The sequence below is a fragment of the Physeter macrocephalus genome, chromosome 14 (genome assembly GCF_002837175.3).
Source record: "Physeter macrocephalus isolate SW-GA chromosome 14, ASM283717v5, whole genome shotgun sequence".
Lineage (NCBI taxonomy): Eukaryota > Metazoa > Chordata > Mammalia > Artiodactyla > Physeteridae > Physeter > Physeter macrocephalus.
This window is the reverse complement of record NC_041227.1, coordinates 5,750,405-5,768,129: the sequence shown is the minus strand read 5'-3', so window position 1 is coordinate 5,768,129 and position 17,725 is coordinate 5,750,405. Positions and strand designations below refer to the sequence as shown.

Below are 17,725 nucleotides of genomic sequence, written 5' to 3'. Positions count from 1 at the left end.
AATCTCTCCTGATTCTGACCTTCCTGCCTCCCTGTTATAAGGACCCCCGTGATCACCTTGGGTCCACTGGGGTAATCCAGGATCATCTCCCACCCCAAGGTCTTTAACATAATCACACCTGCAAAGTCCCTCTTGCCATGTCAGGTGACTTATTCCCAGATCTCAGGCTTTGGGACGTGGACAGCTTGAGGAGCCGTTATTCCACCTCCCACAGTGTGTATAGCAAGAAAGAGAGTGGTTCCTGGTCCCAGTGTGCATCTTAGCTTGGTTATTGGGCCTCTCTGTGCCTCAGTTTCCTCATTGGTGTAATAGGGGCGAGAATGATATCTGTCTTGTGGGGCAGGTCAGAGTAGAGTTGATCATTGCAAAGTGCCGGCCACATGCCTGGCACTGAGGAAACATTTGCTGTCCGGCCAGCCTGCATCTGTCCTCATCCCTGCCCATAACTAGGTGTTCTTTGGGGGGACAAGGCCCTTGCCCACCAGTGATCGACCACCCCACCCTGGCCTTTTGCCCTGTCACTCCAGGGAGGGGGGGGGGCTGGCCCACATGACTTTAAAGTTCTCTTTCAGTCTTCACATTGGATTGTCGGTGGCTCTGCGTGTGTGTGTGTGTGTGTGTGTGTCTGTGTTTGTATGTGTTTCTGGGGAGTGTGGGTGGGTGGGACGGAGGCCGGGAGAGACACTCTGTGAAATGTTTATATTGTGTGCCTTTTGAAGTAATTCCAGTCAAACCAGATCTTAAAACATGCAGCAGGAAGCGCCTTTAAATGTTTAATTTGTTGTTTTTCTTAGAAATGATTATTTCCACATTGAGCCCAGAGACACTCCAGTCTCATCCTGTCTTCTCTCCTTTTATTGTTCCTAAAACTCCCTGGGCAGCAGCTGTTTACCGCTGCCAATCAGGTGGGCTTTGCACAAACCATGCTCTTGGAACCAACAACTGCCCTGAAAAAATGACGCACAGAGAAACTTGGGTCCACCCTGTCCCTTGAGAAAGCGGTATATCTTTAGGGGAACACTCTGCAGCGTATCCTGGATCAGCTGGGTAAGTGGTATCATTTAGAAGAAATCGGACCTGTAGAATTCCTTGCTAAAAGCCACAGTGATGTTTTACAAGACCGGTTGAGAGGGAGCGCTGGGGTGAGGGTGCGGGGGCTGTGTGGGACTAGCTTTCTTGGGGGGATCTTCCCAGTGTTTAATTTTTGATGCCAACAGCTTGGTCCTGGTTTTGAAGAACAATGGAGTGAAGAAGAAAAAAAATGAGGTATATTTAATAAGAATTGAGGCAAGAGATACTTGTGATCTTTGAGACTTAAACTCCAAACAAGTCAGAGGTGGCTGCATCCCTGGCCTTTCAGCTGATAACCCAGGAGGGTGTCACACGGAGCTGGGAGACGTTTATGAACAGGGGCGAGGCAGGGTTAATGCCTGACCTGAAAGCTGACATCAAAGCTTGTTCTTTACTAGAGAGCAAAGGATACCAGGAGCCCCTGTGAGGAGCTGGGGAAGTGGATCTGCAGGATTCTACACCCAGGCCTAAGCTGGGCACTGGTCGCTGATAGGCTCAGAGAGGGGGCTCAAGCCCACAGATGCATGGGGGTCCCTTTGCAGGGGAGACTTCCTGAGGGTCAGGATGGGGGTGGGGGCATGATGGCGGGACTTGGGACAAAGCATATAACTCTCCGAACCTCAGTTTCCTCATCTGTAATGGGAGGGTGACTTTCAGCTCATAACGCTGATGTGAAACAAGGTGAAACAAGCTAGAGGGGTAAACCGTGCCCAGTTAAGAGCAGCTATGGGACTTCAGAATGGAATATGCGTTACAGCTGTCTTCTGATTATAACCGGGGCATCTAAACCTTGACCCTATTGACAGCTTGATCTGGATCCTTCTCTTCTGTAGGGTGTCCTGTGCACTGCTGGGTGTTTAACATCACCCCGGCTTCTACCTACGGATGCCAGTAGCGCCACCCCCTACGCCCCAGTAGGGACAACCAAAAATGTCTCCAGTTATTGCCAAGTTTCCCTGGTGGGGCAAAATCCACCCCCCCATATAACCAAGTTATAACTGAAATGCATGACTACTGTAAGCAAAACCCAAACCAAACACTGTATCACACAATATAGAAGAATGTAAAGAAGAAATAACTATCCAGAAATTCCAATGTAGCCTTGTTTGCATTTAAACGTATATATTTTCAGAGATTTTTCTATGCAAATACGTAGTACACACACATGCGCAAACAACACGTATGAATTTAATTTTTAGTACAAATGATCATATTTATACTATTTTATATATTTTTTCTTTTGAATAATATTTTTATTTTACTAAATTTTTCGAAAAAATTTAAAAGGAATACATGCTTATTGTTAACAGGTCAGAGGACACACTGCAGAGAAGGAAATATTCCTCCTCTCCTACTTAGGATCTCACTTGTCTACTACTGTTATTGCTGTTAATGGCAGCTACTTTTTTTTTTTTTTTCTGCACCGCAAGTCTTGCAGGATCTTAATTCCCTGACCAGGGATCGAACCTGGGCCCCAGCACTGAAAGCACCAAGTCCTAACCGCTGGACCACCAAGGAAGTCCTATTGGCAGCTACTATTTATGCAAAGCTTTCTTGGTGCCACTGAGCAGGTGCGAAGCCCCTGACACCTGTCCCACTGCAGCCCTCTGAGATGAATGCGTGCTTACTTCTCTTCTGGTTTGTGGATGCAGACAGCTAGGCACGGAGAGGGTTTTTCTCTTGCCTAAAGAGAGCTGGTCCTAGATGGATGATAGGCTATGTCACTGCTGTCCCTTAGGGCTTAGAGCAGTGGGTCTCATACCTGAGTGTGTAGCAGAATCACCTGGAGGGCTTGTTAAAACACAGACCGCTGGGCCCACTCCCTATTTCTGATGCAGAGGTCTCAGGCAGAGCCTGACAATCTGCATTTCTGGTAAGTTCCCTGGTGATCCGGGGAACACATTGAGAACCACTGACCTTGATCCATATTTCTCAAAGTGTGTGTGTCAGACACTACGGAATCTATCTGAGATCGTTTTAGGTGGTTTACAGGCATGGTATTAAGTGACATGGCATTCCATCAGAAGAGTTATTCTTGTTTTCAAATTCTTTTCCAGTTCTTCTGATTATATCAAGGAGACAGTTTCAGTTTGGGGTTAGTCTGTCCTCATGCTTCTCTAACATTTGCTGATCTTTCTCCTTGTTTACTTATCATTATTTTTAACAAAAATAAAAAGGGCCTCAAACTTAGACCCTTTAGCTGGCACTGCTTGTCTAGCTAGGATTTAACAATATTGTTAGGTTTTGTTGTATTCGTTTAGTTAATAGTCACCAGGAAGGGCAAGTGATACTGGTTAACAGCAGTGATATAAACTTTCCTTTCAAAATACATTTAACTCCCTAAAGTAAGTCATTTTAAAAGAAAAATAAGTAAATACAGTGTAGGTGGCAAGGTATGGCGGAAATGCTATGAAGGGGACTGGGATGTCCAAAGTCTGGGGAATGTTTGGCGTACTGACCGCGGACATCTCCCATCCTCACCCTAGCCGATGGCAGTGTGACCCTGGCACCCTGGCAACTCCCTTCCTATCTCTGGGGCCCAGTCTGCCCGTCACTACATCTTCTGCAAGGGCTGGCGGACTCGGATGGTCTAGATTCTCACTGTGGTCGGAGGGTATTAGGCTCCAGGTACAGGACACACGGCAGGGCAGCTTCCCTCTGATTCCTGCCTCTGAGCACTGAGAAGGGGCTTCCTTCCTTCCTTATTTATTTATTTATTTTGGCTGCGCTGGGTCTTAGTTGCGGCATGCAGGATCTTTCAGTTGTGGCATGCAGACTCTCAGTTGCAGCACGCGTGCGGGGTCTAGTTCCCCGACCAGGGATCGAACCCTGAGCCCCTGCATTGGGAGCACGGAGTCTTACCCACTGGACCACCAGCGAAGTCCCGGGGCTGCTTTCTTAGAATCCTTCTGAACTCCCCGTCGACAGCTGGCCTGTTTTCTGTGGCCTTGGCCTGGGCTCATTTTCTGACTGTGCCATGATAGGGCACTCACCTTTGGTGTGCAGAGATGAAGCTTTCCTCATCATCAACGACTGCAGGGCCCTACTGAGCTTGGAGCTCTCCCACTTATAAAATTCTTCAGTTGAAGCACCCTACTCCCAAATGGGTGATCAAGAAAATTCAGACTTCTTGGACTGATTTTCAAGGCCATTTATCATGTTTACCCAGGCCGGTTTCATGCACAGACATTTACGCAGGGCTCAGCACTCAGAAGGGCCCAGTGCTGGTTAAAGGCTCTGCTGTTGCCATCTGGAAATTCGTATTTATTTATTTATTTTCACATCATTCCTTGTATATCGTTACTTGCTCTTTTTTTGGTTAGGTCACATGACGTATGTCTCCACACCTGAAATAAATGTTTGAAAACCGCTGGATTTGAAAATAACACACCATGACTTAGTCAATGAAAAGTTCACATGTATCCACATGTGTTGTCAGTGAACTTAAGCAAAAGGTAAATTATTCAAGAATTGAATATTCAACTAAGTCATTTGGGATACGTGTCTGGCAGCAGCGGGGAATCGGGAGTCTCTGGTAGCTAAGTGTTGAAGCAACTTATTATGCATCTTGTAATGGTTGGCGTGGTGGCAAGTCTTAGCAGCTCTTGAGCAAAGGACCCCACATTTCCATTTTGCACTGGGTCCCGCAGATTCTGTGGCCAGACCTGGTGTCAGCTCCTCTCTCCCCAGCCAAATCTCCAGCCACCTTGAGGTTTTGACTCCCTCCTCTCAGACCTCCAGGGTCCCTGAACATGTGTTCACAATACTTGGCTCTTCTCTTATTTTTTTTAAATTAAAAAAAAATTTATTTTATTTTATTGATTTTGGGCTGTGTTGGGTCTTCCTTGCTGCACGCGGGCTTTCTCTAGTTGCGGCAAGCGGGGGCTACTCTTCGTTGCGGTGTGCGGGCTTCTCATTGCAGTGGCTTCTCTTGTTGCGGAGCACGGGCTCCACGTGCGTGGGCTTCAGTAGCTGTGACATGCAGGCTCAGTAGTTGTGGCTCGCTGGCTCCAGAGGGCAGGCTCAGTAGTTGTGGCGCACGGGCTTAGTTGCTCCATGGCATGTGGGATCTTCCCGGACCAGGGCTCGTGTCCCATGCATTGGCAGGTGGATTCTTAACCACTGCGCCACCAGGGAAGCCCTTGGCTCTTCTTTTAAAACAGGGTTTGCAGATGTCGGTACAGAAGAGCTGGGGAAAGAAAAGCAAGAGTGGGGATAACTGGGGTTCTCAGGAAAAGCCAAACTCTGTGTCAAGGGGCCATCGCCCCTCAGATCCAGCTATACCCTTTTGACTTCTCATCGACAGCAGATTTTAATATAAGTGTCAGACTTTTAAAGGCTGATACCAATTCACGTTTTTTAAAAAACACAAATGCAAATCAAGAGACTTGCTACCAAAAACGAACCTGGACTCTTCAAAAACGCCCATGTCTTAAAAGACAAAATCCAAAAATGACAGAAGAATAGTCCTAGATGAAAGGAGACTGAGGAGATATGACAGCTGGGTGCCAGGCAAGGGACTACAAAGGACATTATTGGGACAGCTGGGGACACGGGGACATGGACTGTATATTAGGTAATAGTACGTGTACTACTGTGTTGGTAAGATAATAGTATAATCGTGCTCTTATCATATTAATATGTGCAACATTTATATAATATTTCAAACTGAATAGTGTGAAAACTATGCTGTGGTTATATAAGAGAATGTCCTCAGTAGACATATATACATATCTGGCTCATGAGCCCCCTAGTTTATGACATTTTCACTAAATCATCTGACACATGGGGAACTTCCTGCCTGACTTTTACCTCTATGAAACCTTCCTAATCCCTGAGAGCTAACCCAGTAAATTGTACTGGGCACTTACAGTAGTTTGGGCCACTGGTTAGACCTAGGTGCCTTTCTGTCTCCTCTTAATTAGGCTATGAATGGAGAAGGGAATGTTTCCTACTTACTTTGGTATCCTTCTCCCCTCTCCCCTCCCCCCTCTCTTGTTAAGACTAGAATGAACCGCTAGGAATTTAAGGCCCCCAAATCACAGAGATTTGGACAAGAGAAGTGTTTATGTCTGTCACATGCTTACAAGATCACCAGAAAGGGAATCCATGTCTGATGTGACCAGCACTCCATGGAGTGAACCCTTCTGTATTTTTGTCCTACTACATAGGGCTTCCTTTGCTGAGGATAACTCTTGGACCAAGATGGCTTCTGGAGCTCCAGCCATCATTTCCACATTCCAACCACCAGGAAAGAGAAAAGGACAAAGAAAAAATTGAGGAGAGGCTATATCTTAGCTCCCTTTTGGGAAACGTTCCCAGAAGCTTTCGCCTGATACTGCCATTTGCATTTCATCGGGTAAGCTTAGTTACATGGCCATGCCTAGCTGCAAGGGAGGCTGAGAAATGTAGTCTTTATTCCAAGAGACCATGTGCCCACCTGAAGTGCAGGGATTCTGTTCCTGCTGAAGAGGAGAATTGTCACTCTAAGGGATAAACAGCAGTCTCTGCCACACCCCCAAGCCAACAGAGGGCCTGGCATATACTTAATCAAAAGTCAGCAAACTACATCCCATGGGCCAGATCTGGCCAGCTGCCTATTTGTTTACAGTCCATGAGCTAAGAACAACTCTTGGATTTTTCAGTGGTTGCATTTTAAATGGTTACATGAGAACTTAGCATAACAGCCTCCATGTTATTTCTTAGCCAGAAAAGCCTAAAATATTTACTATCTGGCCCTCTAGGAAAACTTGCTGATCTCCTGTACTAGGTGCTTAATACATTCTTTTAAAGATTTACCTTTTCAAGTATTTATCAGTCATTTGCCATGTGCCAAGCCCTGGAGATGCAGCAGCAAGCTGTCCTCACAGGGCTCAGGGCTAGTAGGGGACAGAGATAAGAAATAACTAGAGAGGTACTTCCCTGGTGTTCCATTGGTAAAGAATCCATCCTGCAATGCAGGGGACGCGGGTTCGATCCCTGGTCAGGGAACTAAGATCCCACATGCTGTGGGGCAACTAAGGCCGCACGCCACAACTACTGAGCCTGCGCACCTCAACTAGAGAGAGAAAACCCGCACACCACAACTAGAGAGAAGCCCATGCACCACAACGAAGATCCCGCGTGCTGCAACTGAGACCCGATGCAGCCAAAAATAAAAAATTAATTAATTAATTTTTAAAAAAAAGAACTAGCAAAAAGTAATTAATTAATTACAATTGTACTTTGTGCTGTACTATGAATGCATAGGATGGGGGAACCTAATCTAATTGGGGCAGGCTAGGGAAGCACTGAAGAAGGACTGATTAGCTGAAATCTGAAGTAGAAGGAGTTAGTTAACCTGCTTAGGCCGGTGATGTGTGTGTGTCGAGGGGAGGAGAATTTCAGGCACGGGAACAAGGACGAAGACCACAAGAGAAGAAAGGTCTTGATTTTGTCTAGAAGTGACCAACGGCCTGTGAGTGGTGTGTGGCAATGAAGGGAGACCGTAGAGGAGCAGCATAGAAATGAAGGAAATCCTTCCCTACCAGGATGTGCAGGAGACCTATTAGCTGCAGTGATTCACATTGTCTCCATCTGTTTCTGTTTCCAACGGCCTCTCAAATCCCATGAAATAGTCATTTCTAAAATGTACCCACTGTCTTCCTTTCTTTTCATCCCCCTGCCTTCCTCTGAGTCTCTTCTAGAAAAAAAAAAAAAAATGCAGGAATTCCAGTAAGACTGGTCCAGCCACATGGAAAGTGGCCCAGAAAACTGGTTGGTGATGGCTGCGAATGCCGTGAGAAGAAAATTATCCTGTAATTGAAGGGGAAATTCTTTATTAGGATTGTTGAAGAGTTCTACAAGCTTCTTTCATCTGCCGCTTGCTCCATGCTTTAATTAATTTGAATTCAGGAGGATTCCCAAGCCTCCAGTTGTACCATCTCCCGTGGAGATCAGGCCTTCTGTTGAAGATGGAGAGACTGAGGCCAGAGGGACCCTGGAGCTTGGGGACAGGTCCTGCCTTAGACGGCTGGTTTCTGAACACGTCGAGCCTCAGGCTTTCAGGAAAGAGCTCAACAGCAGTTCCAAAGAAGAGGAAGAGTTTCTACCTTAAAAAAAGCTTTTTTTGGTTATAAAACTGGTTAAATCACATTTTACATAGGACTGGAAAAAAACAACATATAAACACAGGACCTCTTTTTAAAATACAATTGGCTAAGGAAAACACTGATATTGCCACTGGGTTATTCTCCTTTTTCTTGATTTTTAACTGAAGCTCAACTCAAAAACGACCTTCAACAAAAATGGTAGTTTATTGGCTCCCATAAACAAGAACATCCAGGAGGTAGATCTGCCTTCAGGCATGTCTGGTTCCATGGGTTTAAGTGATGTCACCATCTCTCTCTCTCTCTCTCTCTCTCTCTCTCTCTCTCTCTCTCTCTCTCTCTCTCTCTCAATACTCTCTCTCTCTCACTTCCTCAAGTATTCTCTCTCTCTTCTGCTTTCTAGACTATGAAGCAGCCTTCAGGGGCGCACAGAGGTTTTTTGCAATCTAAAGAGAAAGATGACTTTTTCCCAATAGATCTACAAAAATACTGAGAGAACAATTCTGAGAGGCACAGAGATAGTGAGGGACTTCAAAGAATTTTGCTCATCATCGCTCTGACAATATCCTTCCCTTGGGCATTTTCAAGAGACTTTGGTAAAGTTTCTATTTGCTTTCAACTTTTGTTTTGTTACTGGACTGTTTCTTTGAAACTATGTAGAAAGACACAAACCAATTACCTATTATCCTATCAAGTTACTACAATCACCACTATCATTTTGGGGTGTGTCTTCTTGACTAGGTACCAAAGCATTTCTGTACCAAGTGTAATTGTGGCGGTGGTGTCGTGGGCAGCATATATGGGCTTTGGAGCCGGATGGACTTGGATCTGAATTCTACCTTTTTTATTCTTATAAAATGTGCCACCTTAAGTAAGAGGGAAGGCAAGAGGGAGAGAAAGAATTCTCTCCATCCTTGGACCGAAAGCCCAGAGCTCCATGCTGATTGGACCACCTCTGACCAATGCCTGTGGCCAGGGAAATGCCACGTGCTGATTGGCTTAGGTCAGAGTCACTTGAACCAATCATGGTGGAAGTCTGGGAGGGAGCATTCTGATTGGCTTAGGCAGGTGGAGGTGGCTGCAGGCAGGGAGTCGGGCTGCGAAAGTTTTGCTGGCCTATGAGGTCCCCAAGCCGAGGGCAGGCTGTGCCATCTCCCCGTGTGGGACGGTGCAGTCTTTAGAGTGAAGGGAGAAGCCGTTGGGCCATCATGGCTTCCTCCCCGCGGTCTGGGGCTCTGCTTTCCTGGGCCTTGACCCGTGTCCTCTGCCGCCCCCCACACCTCCTGCACCGCATCCCCAAGCGAGGGTTCCACCACGTTCTCAGCCCACACCTCCTGAACTCAGGGACAGCCCTAACTGCTGCAGTTTGGAGGCTGGACGGTTTTTATTGTTTTCTCCTTGGCAAAACATGAGTTCTCTTAAGAAAATAAAAGACCCCCCCCCTTTTTTTTAAAGAAAAAGAAGAAAGAAAGGGGAAAAAAAACTCATAAAAAGAAAAGCCCAAATCCCAACTCCAGTAGTAAATTGTACTTCAAGTAGCTCTTAACAAAACTATAGACTTGAAACCGTCATACAGGAGCCAACCAGATGCATCGGAATTAAGTTGCTCATAAAGACAGAGCCAAAGGGAGAATGGAAGCAGGGTTAGGGTTAGGGAAAAGGGAAAAGACCCTGGAGGCTTCTGAGGCAGAGATTTTAACAATTGTTGTCAATACCCGTGGTTTATTGAGGGCTCACTCTGTGCACTGATACCGATTATCTGTCATCTTCCCTAAAGCCTCCTTGTACAGAAGAGGCCTCTGAGGCACAGAGGCCAAGGGGCTTGCCTCAGGGCACGTTGTTTGCAGTCGTGGGTTTGGCAGCCAAACCTGTGTTTCTTTCTCCAGAGCTTTCTAACCACTGCCCTTCACTGCCTCCCTTCAGATCTGGGATTTGAGAAGGTTTGCAGAGTGTGGTTTCTGGGGTGAGATGGGGCCTTGAGTCAGACAGAGCCTCCCCTCCTGGTTTCCATATTCTGTTGGGTTTTGGTTTGGTTCCCGTAGGTCTATTTCAAGCTGGCTGGAGAAGGAGACTTATTCTTTTTTACTTCTGCCTTCCTGGATCCTCCACAAAGTGAGTTGGCTCCAGCAAGCCTGGAATCATCTGTCTGTTGAGGTATTTTAGATGAGAGTGAAGCAGTGTACTATTAACCCTTACAATGGGCAAGATCCCTGGACTTGGGGAGGAATGAGAGTTCCTTCTCATCCTGACTTTGGGGGGAGAGGCAGACAGGAAATAGTCAAGATAATTTCACCCAGGGATAAGTGCTAAAAAGACAAGAAAGAAGAATGAGGTGGTAGAAGGGTGGGGTTAGGCAGGACCTCTCTGAGGAGACTCCTCTTAAGTGGAGCCCTGAATAAGGGGGAAAACCAGCTTTGGGAGAGTCTGGGGAAAGAGTGCTGCAGGCCGATGGAGCAGCAGGTGTTAAGAGGGACAGGGGAAGTGGGAGGGAAGGCCCCCCGGAAGAAGGGACTGTATGACCTGGAATGTCTCTAAGCCCGTGAAGGTTTCTGCCACTGTCAGATATGATGTCGTCTGAGTCTATGCCCAGTAGTCTCTCCAGCCTGGTGACACAGGGGGTCCACTCAGTGGCTGAGGAACATGATCTTTCCGGCCTGCAGCTGGGCGGGGGTGGGGTGGGGTGGGGTTGCGGGGAGGGCGCTGTAGGTGTCACCCTGCTCTCCCTGAGGAAAGGAAGTTGCAAGTTGGGAGGGAGAATTGACTCCCTTTCACTCACATCCGAAACAAAGGGTCCAAAGCGACACCCCACTGTTTGCGGCAGGCAGTGGACAATCCCTCCACGGGGACTCCAGGGCTTGCTTACTAGCTGCCTTCACCCTCAGGCTTAGCAGCCTGTGAGGCAGACAGCCCGGGAGGGATGCAGCCTGCCCAGCTGCCAGGCTCAGAATGCCGGGAGGGAGGAAGGGCACGCTTTGCTGAGAAAGCATGAGTAGTCACTTATAAAATGCTTTCTTTTTTCTTTCTTTTCCTCTTTCCGGTTCAGAACAAAAGGCACCACCTTATCCTGGAGGCAATGTCAGGTTGTTTTCCAACAGTGAAAATTGATATTTGCTCTCTGAGCTGTGTTGATCTTCATTTTAGTGGCCCTCCAGGCAAGCAAATAAGAAAATATCAGTTTCCGGGATGGGAGAGCCGAGAGATGCCATAATTGAAGGGCAACAACCTAAAATTTAATATGGATGATTTGTTTAAATATTCACTGCGTCTGTTTAAACATTCCAGATAACCAAAATTATATCCTAGGGAGGCTGTAGAGTGTATATTTAAATGGTCAAGTGCATGGGTCATGAACACTTTTGTTTTAGTCTTCCTTTTGCCCTTACCAGTCCTGAGAATTTGGGCAAATTCCTTATCCTCTATAAGCCTCAGTTTACTTGCATTAAAAAATGGAAATGAGACCAATTTCTAGGTATTCCTTTATACAAATACACATTCAAATGTCAACATATGTGTATACTTTTTAGTTTTTTAAAAACTAAATACAGTCATACTAAAAAAATGGAAATAATAAAACTTCCTCATAAAATTGTTGTCCCTGGCAAATAATAGATGCTTAATGCCTGTTCGAATATACATAAGGTGCTTGGGATAGTGCTGGGGCATGACAGCAGTTCATGAGATTTAAACTATTGGTATAACAATAATAATTAGTGTAGTAGTAGTGTTAGTGAGTGGTAGATACCAAAGCCAGACTTTCTAAGTTCAATTACCTGGCTCTGCCACTTACCAGCTTTGTGACTTTAGGCAAGTTGACTGACTTCTCTGAGCCTCAGTTTTCTTGACTGCAAAATGGAGATGTAGTAAAACATGGTTATTGTGATGATTAAATGACTAAGAACTTAGAACTGAGCTAGGTGCAGGGTGGGCACTACATGAGTACTATTTTATTATTATGAGTAGTATATTGTTGTTCTAGTGCTAGAGTGTATTCTTCTTGAGAGCAGGGACTTGGTCCTGTTCTCCACTATATCCCTAGTGTCTACAACAGTGCTGAGCACACAGTAGGTGCTCAGTAAAATTTCACCAACTTTGTTGAATAAATGAAATGGAAGGTAAAGAATCATTCCTGTGTTTCTCTGCAGATGGAAAGATCCTGAGCCCCTCTATAGGCACTCTGATACGTCTAGAATAGAAGCCCCTCTCCCCTGAGTCCAAGTAGGTGGGTTTCATGTTCCAGTCTCTTGCCCCGAATATACATAACACTCAGCAAATGGGAAGTAAGGGCTCCTCGGTTCCCTATGAACTCACAGCGCTAAACACCAACTGTCTCCACCATGCATCTCCCAGCAGGGTCACCACTGGCTCAGGAGCCTGGAATCTCATTGGAGACTTACTGTGTTCAGTTCATTCGCATCTCTAGGGCCTTCCCAGGGAGGGTGGATGAAATAGTATTGATGCATGTAGATGGCACCCAGTAATGCTATTTTGATGGAGTTTTGTGTTCACACATCTGATTGAAGGGGAGAAGAAAGAGGTGCACACAGGCTAGGGCACACAGGTTATTGGGGAGCAGAGCTGGACTAGAGGATGGGCTAGCTAAGGAGCCACAGAGGCTGCTAGCATTCCTCAGATACTAATTTAGGTTGTCATGATGAAACCTTCCCTCAAAGAATAATTGATTGTCACCAGATTGCCTCCATAGAAGGGTGTGCCAGTGAGCTGTGGGGTTGCTGAGTAGGGCATGCAAGTGTGGGCCAGACCGGAATTGCTCTAGAGAATAAACCTTGGGGTCCCGTCTGGCATTGCTTCTAGGCTTGAAAACCAGTAGAACTTATAGCCCACTTCCCAAAGTGGTCATGTCTGGGGCAGGTAGTGATGTGCCAGGGTACAGCCATAGCTTAAACATGGCATGTCTTTCAAAGCTGTTTAGACACCCTTTTAAGTCAATTTAATACAAGTATCACTATATCGTGGAGTAGGATGACAAAAGGTTTCACAGATTTTTAAGTTAAAACATAGGACTTCAAAAAAATGTCAAGCCTGCCCCAGGCAATTCATCTAGACCCTCAGATAACTTGTTTGCTTTTCTCTCTGCAATTAGGAATATTTTGCTGGACACATTTATGAAGTACTGGTATTCTTAAAACCCTGAAGTGGGACCCAGCCAATTGGCCATCTCTCTTTAATTCTTACTGTGAGACTGATTTCTGGAAGGAGTTGACATCTTTGATCCTGAACTCCCTCAGAGAAGCAGGCTAGAGTTAGGCTATTATTAGTACTGATGGGGCATTTAGAAGGAGAGTTTTTTGGTTTCTGGGACAAAACCCAATTAAAACTAGTTAAAGCCAAAAAAGGACACTGTTTGACTCACAGAATTTGGAAACACAAGGATGGATTCATGGATTCATATGTTTCCATCAGTGCTCTCTCTCTCTCTCTTTTTTAAGCTCTTCTCTCTCTTTCTCTCTCTATCTGGTCTCTTGATGTTTTCCCACAGAGGTACCTTCCTTTACAACTGGGCAAAGGCGGGGAGGGTCATAGACATTGACAGAGCCAGACTTACACACAAGGCAACCTTGCCTATGGCCATCACAGAGGCACTAGAGAGCTTGGATTTCTCAGAGTCTGCCTATAAAATCCCAGGGCGGGGCTCTGATTGGTCTAGCCTGGATCATGTGCATATGCCTAAGCCAATCAGAATGACCAGGGAGATGGTGCACTGTGATTGGCCAGGCCTGGATTACTGTTTTTCTTTAAGGGGCGTGGTAGGGGAGTATATAATGGACAGCCCAACCAGAACTACATGGAGAGAGGGGCAGGCTCCCCAAAGGTAGAAGGGAGTCATTTACCAGAGTTGGGGAGGAGCATTGGGCAGAAATAAAGCAAGATATCCACCACCCAGGAGAAGGTATTCTCACTTGGAGAAATGGGAAGGCACCCAGCATCTTCTTGTGAAGTTAGCCCACGTAGGTGTGGGCTTCATTTAAAGACAGGGAACTACAGGGGGTTCCACATATTCAGGGACCCTAGCTGCCTTCTCAGGAGAATGTTAAAAATTAGGAAAGGAGGGACTTCCCTTGTGGTCCAGTGGGTAAGACTCCGTGCTCCCAATGCAGGGGGCCCGGGTTCGATTCCTGGTCGGGGAACTAGATCCCACACGCGTACCACAACTGAGAGTCCGCATGCCGCAGCTAAGAGTCCGCATGCCGCAGCTAAGAAGTCTGCATGCGGCAACTAAGAGTCCTGCACACTGCAACAAAAGTCCCGCGTGCCGCACGTGAGACCTGGTGCGGCCAAAATAAATAAATGATAAAATATTTTTTAAAAATTAGAAAAGGAAACGTGTTTTCATGACCAGCGCATGACTTTGGTTCTGGTTTCTCTACATGTTAAGAGGGTGGGAGAATGTTCTGGAGCCCGTGGGTCAGTCTTGGTGCCAGTTTCTAATTCTGTGCATCCGGCAGTCCAAAGGCTGGCTGCACAGCTTGACGGGTACACCAAAGAAGAAAGGTTCGTGAGCAAAACTTTTCAAGTATTTAATAGTTTGAAGCCAGAGGCCACAAAGCGATGGCATGCCTTCTTTGGCCGGCAAGGAATTTAGGAAAAAAGAAATACCGACGCTTGCCAACATTTACGAACTGGAATATTTCATATGAAAGCATGGATTTCCAGTTTCTCTAGGAAAACCATAAGATCTGGCCCTGCTGGGCTCAGAGCCGCACATGGTCACCACTGCTGGAGCGGGTGAGCAGCGACCCCTCTAGATGGAATGTAAGACTCTCATTGGCCACCGTCTCCACCACCCCCTGTCACCCTACCCCTGGCCCCCTTCATTCATTCATTCCCATTTCCTGTTTGGCCTCTGTAAGCATTTGCCTTTGCATGTCCTAGGTTTTACAACAACAAATTCCCTGAGCAAAATCTCTGAAGAACTAGGTTTTTCTTTTTCTAGCTTTGTGATCTTAGGCAAGTTAATTCCTCTCTCTAAACCTCAGTTTTTTGATCTGCAAGTTGGGGACGAAATACTAACTTTATTTAATCAATCCTTACTAAACATCTGTTTTTCCAGGTGCTGGTTTGTAGCAGTGAACAAGTAGACATGGCGAGGGCAGACGAGGGTAGGTGCTAGTGAGGCAAGGAGGTGGGAAGCAGACGTTGGGGAGGTGACAGAGTGACGTACTGTATCTAAATCACTTAGTCCAGGGTCGGCAAACTACGGCCTGTGGAACCACCTACCTGACACCTGCTTTTGTAAATAAAGAGTTATTGGCACACGGCCACACCCATCCATTTACATCTTGTGTGTAGCACTACGGCTGTCTGTGTACAACGGCAGAGTTGAGTAGTTGCAATAGAGACCATAGGACCCACGAAGCCTAAAATATTTGTTATCTGGCCCTTTATAGAAAAAGTTTGCCAGCTCCTGCCTAGCCCAAAGCCTGGATAAATAGAAGGAACTCAGTAAACTGCAATTTATTATTAGTAAGGGTCCCTCTCCCGGCCTCTCCTGCTGGCCCTCCAGGGCTGGGAGCCTTTAATTGCTCACTATGTCTCCCCTCCCCGACGCCCTTTCGGTTTGCTTGCTTAGCAGCTGTGCTCCTTGTTCAGGTAAAACTGCAGAACGAGTACTGGCTACTTCTTCATACAGATTTCATAGAAAGTTTAATGCGGCCCTAATCAGGGGCAGGCTTGAAGTTCACCCACTATCCCTTTCTGCGTGTCGAATCAGGTTAATCAGACCAAATCAAACACGGGATTAGGCAGGCTGCAGCTTGAAGCCCCACGTAGAAAAGGCCGCATCAGTGTTGACTTACATTTTTCGATGGGGTGTGTGGCAGGTTTCCTGAGGTTTCATGGTCTCATCAGTGGCTCTACTCTTGTGCCAGCTCCCACAGCCCGACCATGTGCCGGAGACTTCCGCTCTCAACCGCTTGGGAAGATTGGTTTTCACCCCGACAGCGTCAGCACAGACCTTCGGCCTGGGTGGGGTCACAGAGAGAAAGCAGGTGTTGCCCAAGTACATGTAGCAACAGCAGAGTCTTGTGGGTAACCGTGAAGGTCAGCAGAGTCCTCGGGCAGGGCCCGCTTCGTGAGCGTGGCACCTGTGTGCTTACCCCAGTCCCTGCGCTCCCAGAGACCCTGCTCTGTTGATGTTTGCTGTCAGTGTCTTGAAATTCATAATAATTTTTAACATTTGCATTTTGCACTGGGCCTTGCAAATTATGTAGCCAGTCCTGACCTTGGGGGTGTGGGACTTGCTTAGATCCCGGTTTTGGAGGGTCTGCAGGGGGTACTGGGGGAATCGGAAGTGACCGGGTTTCCTAGGGGGCCTTACAGCTCCTGGTTCCTGCACTCAGGAGATTTCTGGGGGTGGGAAGGGAGTTAATAATGTGGGGCTGGAGACAAAAAGGAGCCCCCTTCTTCCTCTGGCAGCTGATGGGGCAAGAGCACCGTTTAAGGCGGCATCGTCTCATTCACCCCCAGGAGAACTCTGTGAAGTGGGCACCCTTGTGTGGGATTTGAGAATCAGCCAGGTTAAGGAATCTGCCAGAGGCCACACAGCTACTAACCACGTAGAGTGGGGATGCTGTCTGAGCTCAGAACTCCTGGATAGTCTCTCAGTTTCCTAGTCTGGAAAGATGGAAGCAATTAAAGCTGATTTGTAGCATCATTGAGAAGACTGAAGAAGGCGTATACAGTGCCTAGCACACAGCATGTAGTACATGCTCACCAGATGGTAACCTGTGATGATGATTGGCGGTGAGGAGGATAACACCAAATCTTGTAGTGTTTCTGGCTCTAATTCTGCTGACCCTTATCCACCCCACTAAAAGGTCATTTTGTCCCACAGAAATATATGGAGGAATGTTCTTTTGCTCCCTGAGTTAATTTATGTCCTGTGGGTGCCATAGCAAGTTACCACTAACTGGGTGGCTTGAAGCAACAGACATTTACTTTCTCACAGTTCTGGAGGTCAGAAGTCCAAAATTAAGGTATTGGCAATATTGATTCTTCTTGGAGACTCTGAGGGAAAACCCACCCATACCTCTCCCCGAGCCTGTGGTAGCTGCTGGCAATCCTGGAGTCCCTTGGCTTGTGGCCAGATCTCTCCAGGTTCAGCCTCATCTTCTCTTGGCCTTTCTCTCTGGTGTCTCTGTGTGTCCTTTTCTATCTCTTCTAAAGACACTCTCGTTTGATTTCGGGTCCATCTTAATCAAGGGTGATCTTATTTCCATCCTTACTTGCATTATATCTGCAAAGACCCTATTTCCAAATAAGGTCCTGTTCTGAGGTCCCAGGTGGACATACGTTTTGGTGGTGGGGTTGCTGTTGAACCCATTCACCGAGGCAGGTCAGTGGGGGTCCGAGGAACCGAGGGGACCTGTCATGCGCCTGCCCCCTGCGGGCCCGGGCACTGCTCACCGGGCCGCTGTCACAGCGGCTGTCATCGGTGCTGTGGAAATTCCGGTGGACTTGTCCACTGCGCCTCTTAGAACCTCCGAGGATGGTGACTCACCCAGGGGTCGTCCTGGCGGGTGCCGGGCCGGGGAGCCGATGGGTGCACC

At 46.9% G+C, this 17,725-nt stretch overlaps 1 long non-coding RNA gene across 1 annotated transcript; it reads right to left on the bottom strand.

The window, feature by feature from the left end:
- Positions 1–4,527: 4,527 nt before the first annotated feature.
- LOC129392785 (uncharacterized) lies at positions 4,528–16,054 on the bottom strand. The gene is made up of 3 exons (XR_008619382.1): positions 15,974–16,054; positions 11,947–12,001; positions 4,528–5,260 (listed from the first exon to the last, which is right to left on the bottom strand). It is a non-coding gene; the product is annotated as an uncharacterized lncRNA (long non-coding RNA).
- Between the last annotated feature and the right edge of the window lie 1,671 nt (positions 16,055–17,725).